Source organism: Sus scrofa, chromosome 1 (assembly GCF_054392235.1).
Source record: "Sus scrofa isolate SSC_HxYL_T2T_F1_AM1 chromosome 1, Sscrofa_HxYL_maternal_Yorkshire_Landrace_v2.0, whole genome shotgun sequence".
NCBI classification, from domain to species: Eukaryota; Metazoa; Chordata; class Mammalia; order Artiodactyla; family Suidae; genus Sus; species Sus scrofa.
In genome coordinates, this window is record NC_139383.1 from 283,202,571 (window position 1) to 283,220,756 (window position 18,186).

General features: G+C 56.1%; 1 long non-coding RNA gene across 2 annotated transcripts in view; it reads right to left on the reverse strand.

The window, feature by feature from the left end:
• LOC110256398 (uncharacterized) overlaps positions 1-18,186 on the reverse strand; it is a 68,870-nt gene that overhangs the window by 37,212 nt on the left and 13,472 nt on the right. For both annotated transcript variants that reach the window (XR_014828940.1, XR_014828939.1), the window contains exons 2-3: positions 5,834-6,020; positions 5,417-5,577 (exon numbers count right to left, since the gene is read on the reverse strand). This is a non-coding gene — a long non-coding RNA (uncharacterized LOC110256398). The remainder of the gene's footprint in view (positions 1-5,416; positions 5,578-5,833; positions 6,021-18,186) is intronic.

Consider the following 18,186-nt stretch of genomic DNA (forward strand, 5'->3'; position numbering starts at 1 on the left):
TGGTTAATGAATCTGACTAGGAACCATAAGGTTGCAGGTTCAATCCCTGGCCTCACTCAGTGGGTTAAGGATCTGGCGTTGCCATGAGCTGTGGTGTAGGTCGCAGACGTGGCTTGGATCCCGTGTTGCTGTGGCTGTGGTGCAGGCCAGCGACTACAGCTCCAATTCGACTCCTAGCCTGGGACTCTCTACATGCCGCGGGAGCTGCCCTAGAAAAGGCCAAAAGACAAAAAAAAAAAAAAAAAAAAAAAAGAGTTCGGACTCTGGGGTCTGGCAAGGCTGGCTTTGGGCTCCAGCCAGCACAATGACTGACGACATGACAAGTAGCTTAAACTCTCTGACCTTCAGTCTCCTCATCTGTGAAAAAACAATCTTAACAGATACCTACTTCCTAGGACGGCCGGGAGACCAGATCTGTGAGCTTACAGCAGAGGCTAAGTGCCCGGTCAATGCCAGCTGTCACTTTGCGGTTGGCTGAGAGCTCCAGGGGTCACGGCAACCACACTGGCCCGGAGCAAGTCACCAGCTTGGAGACAGAGCTGAAACCCCCTCTGATTGCGGACCAGTTCTTTTTTCTTTTTAAATTTTTGACCCCCAAAATGCCCTTTAGGATCAATCTTTTTTATTTTTTTTGTCTTTTTGCTATTTCTTGGGCTGCTCCCGCGACATGTGGAGGTTCCCAGGCTAGGGGTCTAATCGGAGCTGTAGTCACCCGCCTACGCCAGAGCCACAGCAATGCGGGATCCGAGCCGTGTCTGCAACCTACACCACAGCTCACGGCAACGCCGGATCCTTAACCCACTGAGCAAGGGCAGGGACCGAACCCGCAACCTCATGGTTCCTAGTCGGATTCGTTAACCACTGCACCACGACGGGAACTCCAGGATCAATCTTTTTTTTTTCCTTTTTCTTTTTTTTGAAATTGAAGTAGAGTTGATTTATAATGTTGTGTTAGTTTCTGGTGCACAGCAAAGTGATTCAGTTATGTGTGTGTGTGTATCTATATATTCTTTCACAGTACCTTTTTTTGTTGTTGTTGTCTTTTTAGAGCTGCTTCCCGAGGCACATGGAGGTTCCCAGGCTAGGGGTCAAATCAGAGTTGTAGCTGTCGGCCTACACCACAGCCACAGCAACTCGGGATCCGAACCACATCTGTGACCTACACTATAGCTCATGGCAACGCCAGATCCTTAACCCACTGAGCGAGGCCAGGGATTGAACCCGCAACCTCATGGTTCCTAGTCGGATTCGTTAACCCCTGCACCACGACGGGAACGCCACCAGACCAGTTCTTGAGGCCGTGGGGAGTGCCACCAGGGAGCAGCAAGCAGGAGATGTTCTTGACCCCTCCCCTTCCCTGCCCCGCTTGCGCTTGGACCATTTTCTGAGATGCCCAGGATCCCATGGGCCCCAAGCTACTGCAAGGACCTGATGAATTTCTGGAGGGAACTTGCCTGATAGGCCTCCTTCCCTCCCTGGCCTGCCCTCCCTCCATGGTCTGTCCCTGCAGGGGCTCACAGAGGCCAGGGCTCCCTGGGAGGCAGCAGCAGGGCCTGCCCCCTGCTTTGCTGGTTCAGAGAAAACCCTATTCCAGCTGGGTGACAGAAGATGCCCTCCAGAGTCACAGCCCCCTAAGCCAAGCGGCCTAGCTCCACCACAGCTAGTTAAGGGAGAACTACAGCCTTGATCTTGGTTGGTCCCAGGTGTCCCTGTGCCTTGGGGAAGTCATGCCTGGACCTGTAGAGGTGTGCCCACCTGGAGTGCCATGACACGCCCACCAGCCCCACCCCAGATCACCCTGCCTTCTGAACCTTTGCTTAGGCTTCTGCCAATGCACCGGGCTCTAGCTATGGGTGGACTCCCCTATAGCCCCAACAGTAATAAAATGTCTCACTGAGAGAGTGCCGCTGTGTACCATGCCAAGATCTACCGGTGTTGCCTCCTTAAATCTGCCCAGCCAAGCCCCAGGAAGTGGCTCTTACTGTTATTCTATTCCCATTTGACAGCTGGGCAAAGTGAGGTTCTGAGAGTAACCTGCCCAAGAACATACACGGCCAGGAAGTGGAGGAGCAGAATTTAAACTCAAATCTACTGGATTCCAGATTTAACCTCCTTACTGGGCAGCCCTCACACTGCCTGCCAGGGCCTGAATTCCCTTGAGGGCTGGGGCTGCTTCTGGTGCAGGCCAGGCTTCCTCCACCACCCAGGGCAAGGCCCAGAATCTGGTTGATAACTGGCTGACACCAAATGAATACAGCATCTACTGAGAGAACCAGTTCAATGAAAGAAAGAGAGTGAGCGTATGGGCCTCTCACAGGGTGGATGGGTGCCTGGTCAGAAACCCTTCAATCCCCAGGCACAACCAGACTGGGGGGACCCCTGGTGTTGGAGACTTTTGACATCACACCCCACCCCCAATGTTGGACAGGACCCAAGGGTGTCAACTAGGATGCAGAGGCGGTAATAGGGAGACGAAGATGGTCTGGGAGCAGAGGAGTAATGCAAAGCAAGGGGGCACTGCTTATACCAAGCGAATGGGCCCGGGAGCTACATCCCAGTTCTTTGAGAACTGGGTAGATCCAGGAAGTCACGAGGGAAGGTGGATGCAAGTGGCCAGACCCCTTTCCAAGTCACTGCAAACGCAACAGATCCGGTCAGCCCTCACTTCAGGGCCTGGCCCCAGCCATCCATCAGCCTTCTGGCGGAGAGGGGGACAGCCAGCAGGGAGGCCGGGACATCAAGATTTGGAAAATCGGAGTTCCCATTGTGGCTCAGTGGTTAACGAATCCGACTAGGAACCATGAGGTTGTGGGTTCCATCCCTGGCCTGCCTCAGTGGGTTTAAGATCTGGCGTTGCTGTGAGCTGTGGTGTAGGTCCCAGACACAGCTCAGATCCCAAGTTGCTGTGGCGTAGGCCAGCGGCTACAGCTCTGATTAGACCCCCTAGCCTGGGAACCTCCATATGCCTCAGGTGCGGCCCGACAAAAAGACAAAAAAAAAAAAAAAAAAAAAAGACTTGGAAAATTGAGGCTGTTTCACCTGCCTTCGGAGGCAGAGAAGGACTTTAGACGGCAACGCGACGCCCCAGAGAGCACGGCTGGGGCGCACAGGCTGGGGCGCACAGGCTGGGGCGCACGCTCAGGCGCACAGGCTAGAGCGCACCAGCTGGGATGCGCAGGTTGGGGGGCGCTCGGGCTAGAGCGCAGGGCGCACCGGGGAGCCGATCCCCGCGCCCCTCGGAGAAGCTGTGTGTGCCGCCGGCGCGTAACCTGATATTTTCCTGCGCGGCCCCCAGAGGAATGTTTCCATTACCCAGGCAGCGCCGCCCGCCGCAGCCTTTTCCCTCTCCCCGCCCGGCTCGCCCGCCGCCCCGCGCCGTCCCCCGCCCCCCGCAGCCCCTCCGGGCCGCCGCGCCGAGGCACTTTGTGCAAATGTAACCTTTCAGCAGGCCCCGCCTCCGCCAGGAAGCTGCGCGCCCCGTTGCCAGGAACGCGGCGCGGCGCGCTCGGAGCTGGAAGGCGGCCCGTTAATCAGCGGCGGCTGACAGAAAATCAGACAGCCCGGGCGGCCGGCCGGCCTCGGCCCGCTCCCTCCCGGCGCCTCCGCGCCTCGCCCGCTGCGCGCCGGCTCTTTGTTCCCCCTCCCGGCTCCGCGGGGCTGAGCCTCTCCATCACGCCCCCTCTCCTCCCCGATTCTCCCGTCCTCTCCTCTCTTTTCCGTCTCCTCCCGGCCGCGTGTTTTCCGCACTCTCCCCCTCCTGCCAGATTGCCTGGTACTCGCTTGCTCTCCTTCTCCTGGACAGCAGAAAGTCCAAAAAAAGCGGCTCACTGTCCCCCCCTCCCCGATCTCCGCCAGCCCACTGCGCCCGCCGGGGAGGTTGGGCGCCGCAGTGCCTCTGGCTAACATCTTCCCCATCGTCTCCCTGGGATCTCAGGACCGGCCCCCGCCTCCAGAGACGAAGATCTTAAGCTGAGCTTTATGCATGACCTTGGGGTGGAGGGACCCGTGAAATCTAGGAAGTTCTATGTCCCACTTGGAGTGCACCGCGAGGCGAGAGTGGGCGTGGGGGTCCAAAGATGTGGATTTTTCAAAACAGTAATTCAGAAAAGGTTAAAAACCACAGCCCCAGAGATGCTTCCCATGCGTCTTAATTAATCTATTCAACAAATATTTATTGAGACCTACTGTATGTGCTAAGTCCTGGAGAGAATAGCCTTGACCTCTAGCCCAGGACCCTGACATTAGACAAACTATAAAGAAATGTCCTTGGAGGCGCTGGGTAGGAACTGGGGAGAGATTGGGCAGAAGGATGGATGAGCCCCCGCTGGGATGGGGACCAGGGTGTCTCAGGACTTCAAAGGTCCCCTGAGCACCTACTCAGCCTGCATCCCAGCCTGCCCACCCCCAGCTCGGGCGCGAGGAGCCACTGCAGCCCTTCCGGTCCTGTTCCCACAACCACCAGAAACAGTGCTTAAAGCCCTGCTCCAGGCAGGGAGGGGCGATGACCCCACCCTATGCTCTCTTGCAAGTAGTAAGGCGAGGAGAGCGACCCATCCAAAGGTCACTGTGTTCTGTGTAGACAGGCTCAAAATGTGAGTCCGTGTTTGTTTTGTAGTAAGAACATTTGCTGGGATTCACTGAGCAGCTGCTCTGTAGCAGGCGCTGGACTAAGCTTTTTACATGATGTCATCTCTTATCCCATGCATCATTTATTATTTGCCACTTCAACAAGCATCTATGGAGCCCCTCTGCTTGCCAGGCACCCTGGGGATACACCACTGGGGCGGCAGGGGCGGGGGGGGGGGGCAGGGGCGCTTGCCCTCATGGAGCTCCCAGTCTGCTAGAGAAGAGAAGACAGATGATAAATGAATGACATAGCCAATGACTAGGGCTGGGGATGAAAAGCAAGGTAACAAGAGTGACAGCCAGCAGTGGGCAAGGCAGCAGGTGAGGGGTCGCTACTCTAGGCAGGGATGGTCAGGGAGGGCTTCCTTGAGGAGGAGGCATTCGAGCTGAGACGGAAAGAATGAGAAGAAGGTGGTCCCCTGAAGAGCCAAAGAGGAACTTCCCAGGCAGAGGGCACAGGCCACAAACAGGTTCTGCCATTCCTACAACTACTTTGGGAGATGACACCACTACTGTGCCCATTTGACAGATGAGTAAACCAAGGCCATTTCAGAAATGTGAAAACCCTTCTGGCCTGGGGTCACCTCTCTGGGACTAGGCAGAGCAGGCCCTGGCATCCAGGACTTCTCCCCACACCCCCTTCCCCTCCTGTCCCCCACCTCCTTACTGAGGCTGGGGCAGCCGTGGGTGGCAGTGTACAGTGCCAAGTGCTCTAGTCGGGACCAGAAGGCCTGAGTGCTAATTCTGCCTCTGCCTCTCCCAGCACCATGATCTTGGGCAATTCACCTACCGTCTCTGGAAGTCAGGCTCCCCCTCTCTCTCACAAAGCTGCAGTCCAGCGAGTCAAGGGCACAGCGTTCAGCAGAGGTCTCTGCTCCCAGAAAGCGCTCAGTGGGATCGTAGCTGATGCCAGATTGAACGAAATGTCGCTATAGATGTGGTGTCTATACCCTGGCGGAAATTAGACAGGATTTTTTGTTGCTACGAGTGGAAGCCTCTACCTTTGGCTAAAAGGTCTGTGGTCTGAGGCCCCCTCCTCACTTGCCTCTCCAAGCACCTGGCCTTTGTGTATCTCTCCACACGCAGCTGTGGTTCTGCTGTTTGCAGGTTTGCCCATCAAGAGGTGGCCAGGAAGAGATTTTGGTCACTGCAGGGTTGGGGAGCTCCCCCCCTCCCACCCTCACCCCCATCCTCAACGAGAACTTACTTTTTACAGTTCATCATGTCCCCGGGGTGAGTGCAGGAGATGAGGGGCAAAGAATCCCCATGAAGGAGGTCCCACTGTGGTGCACTGGGTTAAGAATCTGACTGCAGTGGCTTGGGTCACTATGGAGGTGCGGGTTCGATCCCCAGCTCGGCACAGTAGGTTAAAAGTTCCAGTGTTTGTGAATCAGCTATAATGGAAAAAATAAAAACCATTATTATTAAAAAAAAAAAAAGTTCCAGTGTTGCTGCAGCTGCAGCTGTGGCGTAGGTCGCAGCCGTGGCTCAGATTCTGTCCCTGGCCCAGGAGCTTCCATATGCTGTGGGTGCGGCCATTAAAAAAAAAAGAAAAATTCCCCAAGGATGGGGAATTAAATTCTGAGCCTGGAGAAAGAGGACCCTCAAGGTTGGTGGTTAATTTCCAGTGTGAACTTGGAGCCAGGCAGACCTCGGGTCTGCTGTTCGGCCTCCACCTGCTCATCTGTAAAATGGGAGTGATAACAACACTTCCTTCATAGCTGATCATGTTGGAAAGGCCTTAGCCAGCTCCCCGGCCGCAGCAAAGGCTCTGTTGTGTCAGTGAGCCTCGAGGCGGGGCTCCTTCCCTGGGGAGGTTGGGAAAGCGGGATGCAGGAGGCACCATGTGAGCTGACACTGCAGGACAGAGAACCAGAGGGCTCGAGCAAAGGGAGGGGGGACAGAAGGGGTGCCTGGGGAATGGCAGATGGGGGAGGGGGAGCTGAGGAGGAAGAGGGGCTGAGCCTGGATCTGAGCGGCCTCAGGGCACACAGGGCAGGCCCGCAGCACCACTGGCTGCCTCTTCCACACGCGTGAGGATGCTTCTAGCTGCAGGTATCGGGCATCCCGACTCGGGCTGTCATATGCAATAGGCACGCTGGGACAACACGTCAACAGGCAGCCCAGAGCTGGGGCCACCTCCCTGGTTGGTGCTGTCCCTTCTTCAGCCAGAGCTTAATCCTCAGGGAACAGTGGAGGCCACCTGCTTGACCCCAGGTGGAGAGGGGGGGGGGGGGGTGTCTGGAATGTTTGCTCCTTGAAGGTTTGTTAAATGAGAGCTGAACGGTGCCCTATTTCTCGTGAGTTCAGAGGTCACCGAGTGAGCGGCCATCAGTTAAATAAACAAGAACGGGGCTTCTCAGAATATCTGGTCCTTTTACTTTGTAATCACTAGGGGGATGGGGGATCGGCCGAAGAATGGCCCCCAAAGGCACCAGGTCATGATCCCTGGAACCTGTGAATGGTCCCTTACACGACCGACGGGACGCTGCAAATGTGATGAAAGGAAGGATCCTGAGATGAGGAAGTGACCCCGGATCGTGTGGACAGGCCCTAAATTCACAAGTGTCCTTGGAAGAGGAAGGCAGCAGGAGATCTGACAGAGGAGGAGACGTGCTCTGAAGACAGAGGCAGAGACGGGAGGGATGCAGCCGCAAGCCAAGGAAGGCCAGCAGCCACCAGAAGCTTCAAGTGGCAAGAAAGAGACTCTCCCCTGGAGCCCCCAGAAGGAGCCAGCCCTGCCACCACCTGCCTTTAGCCCAGGGAGACTCCGTTTGGACGTAAGCCTCCAGAACTGTGAGAGGACGAAGCCACCCAGCTCAAGGTCAGGAGTTACAACTGCCCTTGGAAAAAAGACGGGGTGCTTAGGAAGAAGCGGATGACTGGGTTTTATCCACAAACCGTCCAAACGGGAAGCACTGGATGATGGGCCAGGGACTCTGCGCTTTAAACCGGCTGTTCCTCCCCTTCCCCCTTCTCTGCCCACATGGCTGATGCGCACGGGAACAGAAAGGGGACCTGGGCTTGATCTATCGAGGAGAACACTGACCAGAACTGATGTCGGCTCATGGCAGCCTCTTTGGGGCCCTGAGGACCCAGCCCTGTGGAACTCACCAGCCCTCCCAGGAGCCCTGCCCCAATGCCATGCCGAGGCTAGTCCCGGCCTGGGCCAGCCTGCACCCGCCTCCCCGCTGGACTGTGGCTTCCTCTGGGGCTGTGAGCCCCTAGGGCAGGCCAGGTCCCATCCTAAGCAGCACAGGTCCCCACGTGACTCCTGGCACATGCTGATGGCCCAGTAAGCACGTGAATGTGCCCGCGATGTCACTGATGCTTCGGTACCCCCGGGAGCTTGGCAGTGAGACGGGGGCTGGGGCAAGTTCCATCCGGCCCCCTCGCCCTGCGGAAGCAGGCCAGCCCCCTAAATGCCACACAGGAATGCAGGCAGAGAACCTCCATACCCTCCCTGCCTCTCCCGTGGCACCACCCTGGGCGGCCTGCCAGCGGGTAAACAGAGGAGGAGCCTGGGGAGGGAGAAGCCACAGCCAGGCTGGAAGGGATGGGTTGGGGAAGGGCAGTGTGAGGGCAGCCTTGGAGTCGGGACACCTGCTTCTCACCCATCCTGGCCACTAAGCAGCTGGTTGACCAGCCCTGGGTCCATCCCTCAGGAGCAGGGTTCCTGCGTCCTGTCGGAAGGTACAGTGTCCAGATGTCTTTTGTGGGGACATGAACGACTGCCCAGTTCAAAGCAGGTCCGCTGCTCCCCACTGGGTTACCTCAATCGGCCGCTTTTTTTTTTTTTTCCTGGACCAGGAATCCAGATCCGAGCCTCAGCGGCAAGCTACGTCACAGCTGTGGCAACGCGCCATCCTTTTTAACAAACACCCTGTGCCGGGCCGGGGATCAAACTTTCGACTGCCGATCTGCACTGCATCACAGTGGGAACTCCTCAATCTGCTGCTTTTACTCGCTGAACCCACCCAGCCCTGATAATTTTGGGGTCTTTCCCCTACTCTGCTCCCAGATCTACAGCAACCAGGCAAATGAGCGGGGCAGTTTCCCAGCCGGTGGAAGGCTGACGGCAAAACCATCAGGGCCAGCCCTTCTACCGGCCTGGGACAGATGGCCACTGCTGACTATTGCTGGGCTTCAAGGCCCCTTCGAGGAGCTAGAACGCAAAGCTTCTGGCCAAGACAAGAATTACCAGACCCTTCTCATCGCCCCACCTGTCTTATTATAAAGCCCCTTCCCCCACCTTGAGCGACTCAGCCCACTCCTTCCTGTCCCCTACTAGGAAAGGTATGTGGCCCACTCCTCTCCCCCCACCCCCGCCATAGGGCCTTATATGCCCCCAAGAACCAGCAACTGTACCATAAGACTCCTCCTTCCTCAACCAACCAGCAGGTTAGCAGGTGTATCCTGAAACCTCTCCTCTCCCCGGGCTATAAAAACAGACACCACCAAGCACCCAGGGTGGGCTCTCTCTGTTCATCAGGAAGTCATCCCACAGCACCAGCAGCGTCTCTTATCTCCATAAACTCCTCTTTCTCCACACCACGCCATGCCAGAACATTCTTCTTTCCGACCTGCGGGCATAGACCACAACAGCCACCTCCATATCACTCTCCCCCTTAAACCCTCCATGGCTCCCCACAGCCTACAGCCATCCTTTCCAAACCTCCCCTTTTCGCAGGGAGACAGTCCTAGCCCTGCATTTATAAAACAGATGATCGCTGAGCCGCTCAGGTTGAGACAGGGATGGGCGTGAGGCTGGACTCTGCCTCCACCCTCTCCTCTCCTTGAAGGGTTTGCTAATGTTGGCAAACCATTAGCCAGAAGGTAAGAAGGTATAGATGTAGCCCACAGTCTGCCACCCCTCCTCGGCTCCCACCCCTCCTCCGCCGTCCTCCTGGGACAGGGGCCATGGTTGTAGGAAGCCTCCCCAAGGGGGTGTATGTCTGAGCCCAGCAGGATCGCCCCCTCCCTGTGCCTACAAATGCACCTACAGGTATTCAATGGGCCACCACCCTGCACTAGGTCCTGTGCTGGGCACTGGGGTACACGAGGCAGAAGCGGCTGCCTTCAGAGAGAAGGAACCTTTGGGTAGGGCCTGACACCCAAGCAACAAGTTCAAGGATGAGACGGCTGAAAATCATAAAACGGGCCACAAAGACAACAAGGCCAAAGAACGGGAATCTAGTGTGAAGGGCTGGGGACATCCTTACACCAGGAGGTCAGGGAGGGCCTTTCTGCGAAAGACAGGGAGCAGGGTGGCCAAGCAGAGGACACAGCACGTGCAAAGGCCCTGTGTCTCTGCCTGCTCCTAGTCCAGAATCACAGGATAACCAAGAGCATCACAGCAGGTGCGCCCCTCCACACAAAGACAGGTACAGGACATTCAGGACAGCGTCACTCATCAGAGTCTAGAAACCGAAGGGCCACTGACAGACAAAGGATAAATAGTGATATTCAATCCAACCATAAAAAAAAGACAGGTATGGATGCGCCAGTGAACTGGGAGGCTCCCCAAAATATGCTGAGTGAAAAACCCGGGCATAAAAGATGTCCCCTGACACCTCTTGTGTGAAAAGGGGACCCGCGACAGTGATGATGGAGTTGGGACTCACAGATCCGTTCGGGTGGAGCACGACGGGAACGTTCCCGAGGGATGGGAAGTTCGGATTCTTGCTCGTGTTGGCAACACACCAGGACACGAGGATAAGAAATCGCGGAGCCGCGGACGGAACGCAGCTCCAGAAACGTACCCAAAGGAAGGTACTGTGTGCCCAGTTTGCAAAAAAAGACTCCCTCCTCACCCCAATCCACCTTGTCCAAATCAGGAGTCACCCTGCAGGCTTTGCCTGAGGTCACACCCTACCGAGAAAAAAACCCCACTGGAGCCCAGGGTCGCCCGCCGCCGCCCCATGAATGAGGATGCGGGTCCGACTCGCCCCTCCCTGCTCCTCTCTCTCAAGGACCCGGGGAGGGGGTGGACCCCAGGTCGGGGTGGGGGTGGACCTGGAGACCAATCTTCCGGAACGTTCGCTGGGTGTCAGGCCAGGAAGGGCCCGGCTCCTCCGGAGTGCCTGGCCTGTAACCCGAGCCTCCAGTTAAGCGGATTTCTCCCGGGGCCGGACCCCCTGAGGTTCTGGAATGCGGCCTGGGGCGTAGGGGGTGGGGCCGGGAAGGGGTAACAAAGGGTGAGGCCGCTTTGAAATTCTGCTTCCTGCCCCCCCCAGCCCCACCCGCCCAGCCCGAGTTGAACAAACACGCCCTCTCCTCCCGGCTGGGCCTTTGTTGGGAGGGGAAAGGGGCCCGGCTGAGGCCTGCCCCTGCCCGGGCTGGGATTTCTGTCCCCAGCTCCCCTGCCCCCGCATCCCTACATTCCCCCCCATCCCCCACCCCCCACCCCCCCATCCCCCACCCCCCATCCTCCTGGCCCAGCGCCGGAAGCCCACCTCCAGCCCCAGCGGTCCCTCCCCACCTCTGGGCTCCGATGTTGGGCCAGTGAGATGCAGCCCCACAGGCTGGGGGCCCAGGAGGAGGCGGCTTTGGAGGCATCCCTTGATGGTCCAGGCTGCCCAAAGAGGCCAAGGCTGAAGTGGTGGGGTGCCAAGGCCAGCTTGGGGGGAACATGCCCCCTGATGTCCCCCCCCACTGAGGGGTGTGTGTGTGTGTGTGTGTGTGTGTGTGTCCCCAGCACCAGGATTCTGGTTTTCCAACCCCCACAGGCTGAGACAGGGGCTTTGAGCTGTCCCCAGTAGGGTTTGTTTAGTTTCAACAAGAGGAGCCATCTTTGGAGTTCCCGTTGCATCTCAGTGGGTTAAAACCTGACTAGTATCCATGAGGATGCGGGTTCGATCCCTGGCCTCGCTCAGTGGGTTAGGGATCCAGGGTTGCTGTGAGCTGTGGTGTAGGTCGCAGACAAAAGTGCTTTTCAATCTCAGCAAATAAGTGAGGGGGTCGGGGCCACAGTGTGGCTCCAGGCGCCTCTGCCTTCCAGCTCCTCTGGGGATGGTGGGAAATGCCAGACGGGGACCTGGTGAGACTTGAACCACGAAAAGACGCTCAGAAGGGAGCCATCTATCCAGTAGGCACGAGAAGGGGGAACCAGCAACACACACACACAGTGACACACGCACATAATGACACACAAGCACTGCACAGGCACTGACCCCCACTCCCCCAGCTCCCAGGCCAGTCCCCACAATGGACCCCCCCCCCAGTGTCCTCTGGAAAGCCTGAGCAGCTCCCAGAAGACTCTTGCCCCACCCGCAGCCCCTCCCTCTGCCCTTCCTGCCCTCCCACTGCTGAACCCCTTCACCCCCAGTTCAGTCCCCATCTGCACCCCAGCCCTAACACCAGGACTCCCCCAAGCCCAGGCTGTCACCCCCTGGTGCCAGATGGCCCCCCGAGCCGCTCCATCCACAGAGCCTCCCCTGGGACGGGACCTGCTCCTCAGCTGTGCACACACTGGACTCCAAGGGAGGCTTCCCTGCCTCCCTCCTCGCCTGCACCTCCACCCCCCCGGGCCCTTCCCTGTCTGTCCATCTGTCCTCCGGGAGTACTGCCTGCCTGGGCCCAGGAGCTGGCCTGATCCTTGGAGGAAATCCCTAAGTTAGTCTCCTGGTGAAAGGAAGGCAAAGATAGCAGTGGGCTTGGTGGCGCCATGGCTGTCAGCAGGGATTTACTTACACAAGTCGAGCAGGGCAGGGGGATGCTGAGGGCCCAACAGCCCCCGCCCCCCACCAGCTCACAAACCAGCAGATGTGGTCTCGCCACATGAGACCTGCAGGTCCCCTTGGGGGCCTCACCCTCTCCAAGGAGCTTCTCGCCTCCACCAAGCTGGCCTTGGGGGGGTCTCCTCCGCACTCCCCAGACCCTTGTGCTACCCCTGCCACTGTACTGACCACTCTGTCCCCCCAGAAGCTGGACCGCCAAGGTTCTGCTCACGGACAGGGACAGAAGGAGAAGCGGTGAATGAATGAAAGAATGAACAAATGAGTGAGTGAAGCGCCTTTCCACCCGCTGCTCCCTCACAGACCTCCCTGCCCTCGTAGGTCAGGCCCAGGGGAGAATTTACCCCCTCCCCAGCCTTGTGCTGGTCATTAGCTCAGTGCCTGGACTTGCCTGGTTAATGAATAATTCAGCTGGGCAGGTGCTGACCTCAGGCTGACCTTGAGCCTCCCCCCACGTCCTCCCCTAGTTGGATGTGTGACCGCTTCAGAGTGGCCCTTTTCCTCCTCTCCTCTATGGGTGGGCTCTGAATCCCGGGGAAGGGCCAGGCACACAGAAACCCTGATCCCTGCCCGGAGTGCCCCAGGCCACCTATGAGGCCACCCCCCAGGACACCCCGAGTGGGGACTCCCTTTTTTTTCACACTCCTTACCAAAGTCCAACACTGCAGAACTGACCTGGCACATGGACCTCAAGCTGGGCTCTGCCACTGATGCACTGAGCCACCTGGAAGGTCCAGCTCTCCCCCACCGCTGGGCCTCGGTGTCCCCGTCAGCCAAACAAGGAAGATGTGTTGAGCATGACAGGGACTCATCCCACGATGCCGTGGAAATGGGTGACTGTTGTGGCGGATGCAGAAGAGACCTCAGAGGCCGCAGCATCGTGTGCAAAGAGGGCCTGAAATCACACAGCAAGCTGGGGAGGGCTGGGAGGAGGACACGGTCTCCGAGCCATAGTTCTGGCCTCCGCTCCCCGTCGTGGCAGCCTTCCCTATTGTCCATTCTTCTCTTCTCATCATTCATTCATTCATTGAGTGGATAAGTTAGGCAGGAATCAGCATGAGGGGCCAGGCTCTTGCCCTCAGGGAGGCCCAACACAGGGGACACAGCCACCCTAGGTGGCTACAGTCCAGGGCGATTGGTGCTCAAGGGCAGGGTCACAACAGGGAGGGGTGAGCAGCCTTCCTGGAACAGGTGAGGAGGAAAAGAGGAGGAGAGGGCAGGCGGGAGCTCCTGGCAGGAGTAACAGCATGAGCAATGGCCCCACAGAGCAAGGATAACCCCTTGGGAGAGTTACACGCAGTTCCGTTTGGTTGGCTGCATCAAGACCTGAGGAGCCACAAATAGGAGTTTGAAATCAACTCTAAGACAATGAGGAGTAAAAGGATTTCAACTAGGGCGAGGCATGGTCAGACTGCAGTCTGGAAAGACGGTTCGAGCTGCTGCTGCGGCATGAAATGACTGAGTGAAGCAGAGACAGCCTGGGAGGCTATGGGTGTCACCCGCCAGGGCAAGAGGTAATAGGTGGGTACGGGAGAGAAGCAGACAGATTCAAGAGTTACTATGAAGTAGAAACATTAAGACTTGGTGTAACTGACTTCTTTTTTTTTCTTTTTTCTTTTTTTTCCTTCTATTTTCTTTTTTAGGGCTGCATCTTTAGCATATGGAAATTCCTGGGGTAGGGGTCCAATCAGAGCTGCAGTGGCTGGCCTACATCACAGCCATGGCAATGTGGGATGTGAGCCGCATCTGTGACCTACACCCCAGCTCACAGCAACACCGGATCCTTTAACCCACTGAGCGAGGCCAGGGATCGAACTCACATCCTCATGGATACTGGTTGGGTTCTTCACCCACTGAGCCACACTGAGAACTCTCAAGACGTGGTAACTGACTTCTGATTTTGGCCAAGATGGAGTAACAGAGGCCAGATGTCCTCTTCCACTTGAAACAATTAAAAAAATTCAGGGAAAAAAAAAATGAAACAGTGGTTTTCAAGAAACAACCATCTGAAAGGATTAGAGGGAACTGTGTCTGATGCTCATACGAGGCTGGGAATAGTGCCTGTTCCCACCAGCCAGACTGGAAAACTCATAATTCACAGGGAAGCGGGTAGAGCACTTAGGAAGGTCTTGTCTCAGAGGTGGGGAATAATTATCCCTGAGCTGAGCATTGCTAACAACCCACCTAATAAATCATAAAGCAAGACCCAAAAGGATCAATTGGTTCCCAAGTAATTTAACTGCTTCCCAGAATAAAGCTCAACAAGATTTATAAGAATACAAAATATCCAAAAATCACAATGCCAGGCATCCACTAAAAATTACCAGGCATGTAAAGAAGCAGGGAAACACAACCCACGAAGAAAAGAATAATCGATCAATTAAAACTGACCCAGAAGTGACACAGATGTTAAAGTTAGCAGAGAAGATTCTAAAACCATTTGTATGACTGTATTCCATAGTTTCAAAATGTAAGAGACATGAAAATATAAACAAATCCAAACTAACTTTTAAGAATTGAATGTTACAATGTCTGAGATTAAAAAATAAAAACATGGAGTTCCCGTCGTGGCGCAGTGGTTAACGAATCCGACTAGGAACCATGAGGTTGCGGGTTCGGTCCCTGCCCTTGCTCAGTGGGTTAACGATCCGGCGTTGCCGTGAGCTGTGGTGTAGGTTGCAGACGCAGCTCGGATCCCGCGTTGCTGTGGCTCTGGCGTAGGCCGGTGGCTACAGCTCCGATTCAACCCCTAGCCTGGGAACCTCCATATGCCACGGGAGCGGCCCAAGAAATAGCAACAACAACAACAACAACCAAAAAAAAGACCAAAAAATAAAAAATAAAAAAAAAAATAAAAACATGAAACAGTGGTGAAACATGAAACTGAATGGGAGTTCCCATGTGGCTCGGTGGGTTAAGGATCCAGTATTGTCACTGCAGTTAGATCCCCGACCGAGGAACTTCTGCATGCCTCGGGTGCAGTCAAAAACAAACAAATGAAAAATGCACGGAATGGAATTTGTGGCAGATTAGACAAGACAGAAGAAAAGTTAATGAACATGAAAACGTAACAATAAAAACTATCCAAAAAGAAATATAGGGAAGAAAGAATTTTTTTTTTTTTTAAATGGAAAGTGCCAGTCAGCTGCAGGGTAATTCCAAGCAATGTAACATATGAATAATTGGAGACCTGAAGGAAAGGGGGAAGAGAAACAGGAAAAAATACTGGAAGGAATAGTGGGTGAAAAATTTCCAAAGTTAATAAAACTTGTATCCAAGAAGCTCCACAAACCCCAAGCACAGATGCTTGGTGACTGACTGGATATGGAGGATGAGGGAGAAGGAGCAGGCACACCGGACATCCTGGCTTCTGGGTACCATTCTCTGAGGGGGAGGGCTGGAGGGGGGGCACGTAGGGTGGGATCAGGGTGGGTAGGCGGGCTTTAGGGACACAGACGGGGGTGTCAAAGGCAGAAAACATGATGGGTCTAGCATTCAGAAGGCAATGTACTGGAGAGAGAAGTCCAGGGGTCATGGGCTTGGGGACACTGCCAGAGAGAGCTGAAGGCCAGGGGCAGACCCCCACACACACACCATCAGTGAATCAAGAGGCAGAGCCAGGAGAGCCACAGGGAGAGCCTGAGCGGGGATGTGCAGAGAGAAGCACGGTGTCTGGGTAGAGCAGCCCTGGTGAGAGACTGGTCTGCAGTGGCCATGTTATCACTCAGAGGCAAAGGCTGATGAGGCTGGCCTGGCCCTCGGGTCGGACTGTCTTAGGATATTGTCAAGAAAGTGGGAGATGTCCTGGAGAGGGATGGAGGAGGGTGGCAAGCAAAAATATGCTCAGAAGAGTGAGGGCTAGATGGAGAGTTTGAGTTTCTGATCTCAGAGGCGTGGCTGTGCAAGCGAGGACCAGGTCAGAGTGGACCTCGGTGCAGGGGCCCAGCCAAGGTCTCCGGAAACAACAGGACAGAGAAAGGAAGAGGCCAGCATGTTGGCCAGGGGCTCCTGGTGGTGCCAGAGCCAGGAGAGGAGGACTGTGGGAGGCTCCAATGTCTTCTGAGCACGAAGCATTACACCAGGGGCAAGGGGAGGACCGCACACCAGCCTCCATCAAATCACCCAGGCCGGCTGCTCAAGGAAGGATGTACCTGCGCTTCTTGCCTTCACAGGAGGCTCCAGCTGCCTGCAAGGAGAGCCCTGGCCCAGCCCCCACCCAGGCCTCAATGCCAGGACTGTAGGATGGAGAAAAAGTCAAGAGGAGCCAGGCCCCACAACCAACCACCGGAGCCTGATGCTTGAAGCAGACAAGCCGGATGCAGGTGTGAGAAGCCCAAGCAGGGACGTGGCAGGTGGTGGCCTGCCTTTCTGTGCTTAGGGGCTCAGGAGAGCCTCCCTTGGCAAGGGGCCCGGGGTAGGCCTCAGCCTGCTGGGCAAGGCCACCTGCTGTCTCCTGCCCCTGCCAGCCCTAGAGGCCCCAGGGGTGCAGGGAGGAGGCCGTTTCCCTGGACCCCAGGTGGGCGCAGGGGGCAGCTGGCAGTCCTGGCCAGCTTCTACCTCCGTCTTTCGCATCTTCTACCAGGGAAGCAGTGGCCAAGCCCCGTCCTGGTCCCTCTGTCCTCTGTCCTCTAGCGGCAACTTCCTTTCTGATGCTTTCTGACCCAGGGCACTGTGTGTGTGCTCAGAACGTGCATGAAGACAAACAGACACAGGACCGAGCATGCACTGGCGAGCAGCTGCCTACACTGACACGCATGCAGGTGGAGGAATTACATCTGTCCACAGGCAAACACACCAAAGGTGTGAAACCACGAAGGTGAGTACTGACACCTGCATACCCACGCATGCCAGCATGCACAGTTTATGCACCCAGAGTGCAAATATATAGCAGGTGTCCAGGTGCACACGGCCATTCATACCCATTCCTGCAGCTCTGCGCAGCCCATTCCCCATGCTTATTAAGCATTTGCAGACACACAAATGTGCCCTGAAAACTAAGTACAAACAGGTGTACACAGGCACATGCAAGACGCACATACAAATATAAGCAATGATGTACAGTGACGTAAATGTACGCATGCGTGCACACAGTTATCCGTGCATATATGGACCTACTCACACTTACACATATGTTCATGCAGACTCAGTAGTACACACATGCACATGCACGGCCAGGCCCATGCACACGATGCACAAATACACACAAAGTTGCGTGTGCAGATACGCACATCCCTGCGGATGCCCATTCACGCTATACCGCAAGTGCCACAAGGGCAGGGACTGGGGCCCCCCGGCTCATGGCTGCTTCCCTGATGCCCAGCTCAGGGCCTGGAGCCCAGAGGGTGTAGGGAGGAATATCGGGAGACAACTTGGGCAAAAGCTCAGAGGCCAGATGGCCTGGTGGCTGAGGAAGGGGGCATTCAGGATGGTTACTCTTGGAGCTTTGGTGAGCTGTGGTGTGGGTTGAAGCTGTGGCTCGGATCTGGCGTTGCTGTGGCTGTGGTGTAGGCTAGAGGCTACAGCTCCGATTCAATCCCTAGCCTGGGAACCTCCATATGCTGCAGGTGCAGCCCTAAAAAAAAAGATTGGTTACTCTTTTTTTTTTCTTTTTTCTTTTTTGGTCTTTTTGCCATTTCTAGGGCCGCTCTCGCAGCATACGGAGGTTCCCAAGCTAGGAGTCTAATCGGAGCTGTAGCCACTGGCCTACACCAGAGCCACAGCAACGCGGGATCCGAGCCGTGCCTGTGACCTACACCACAGCTCACAGCAACACCGGATCCTTAACCCACTGAGCAAGGCCAGGGATCGAACCCACAACCTCATG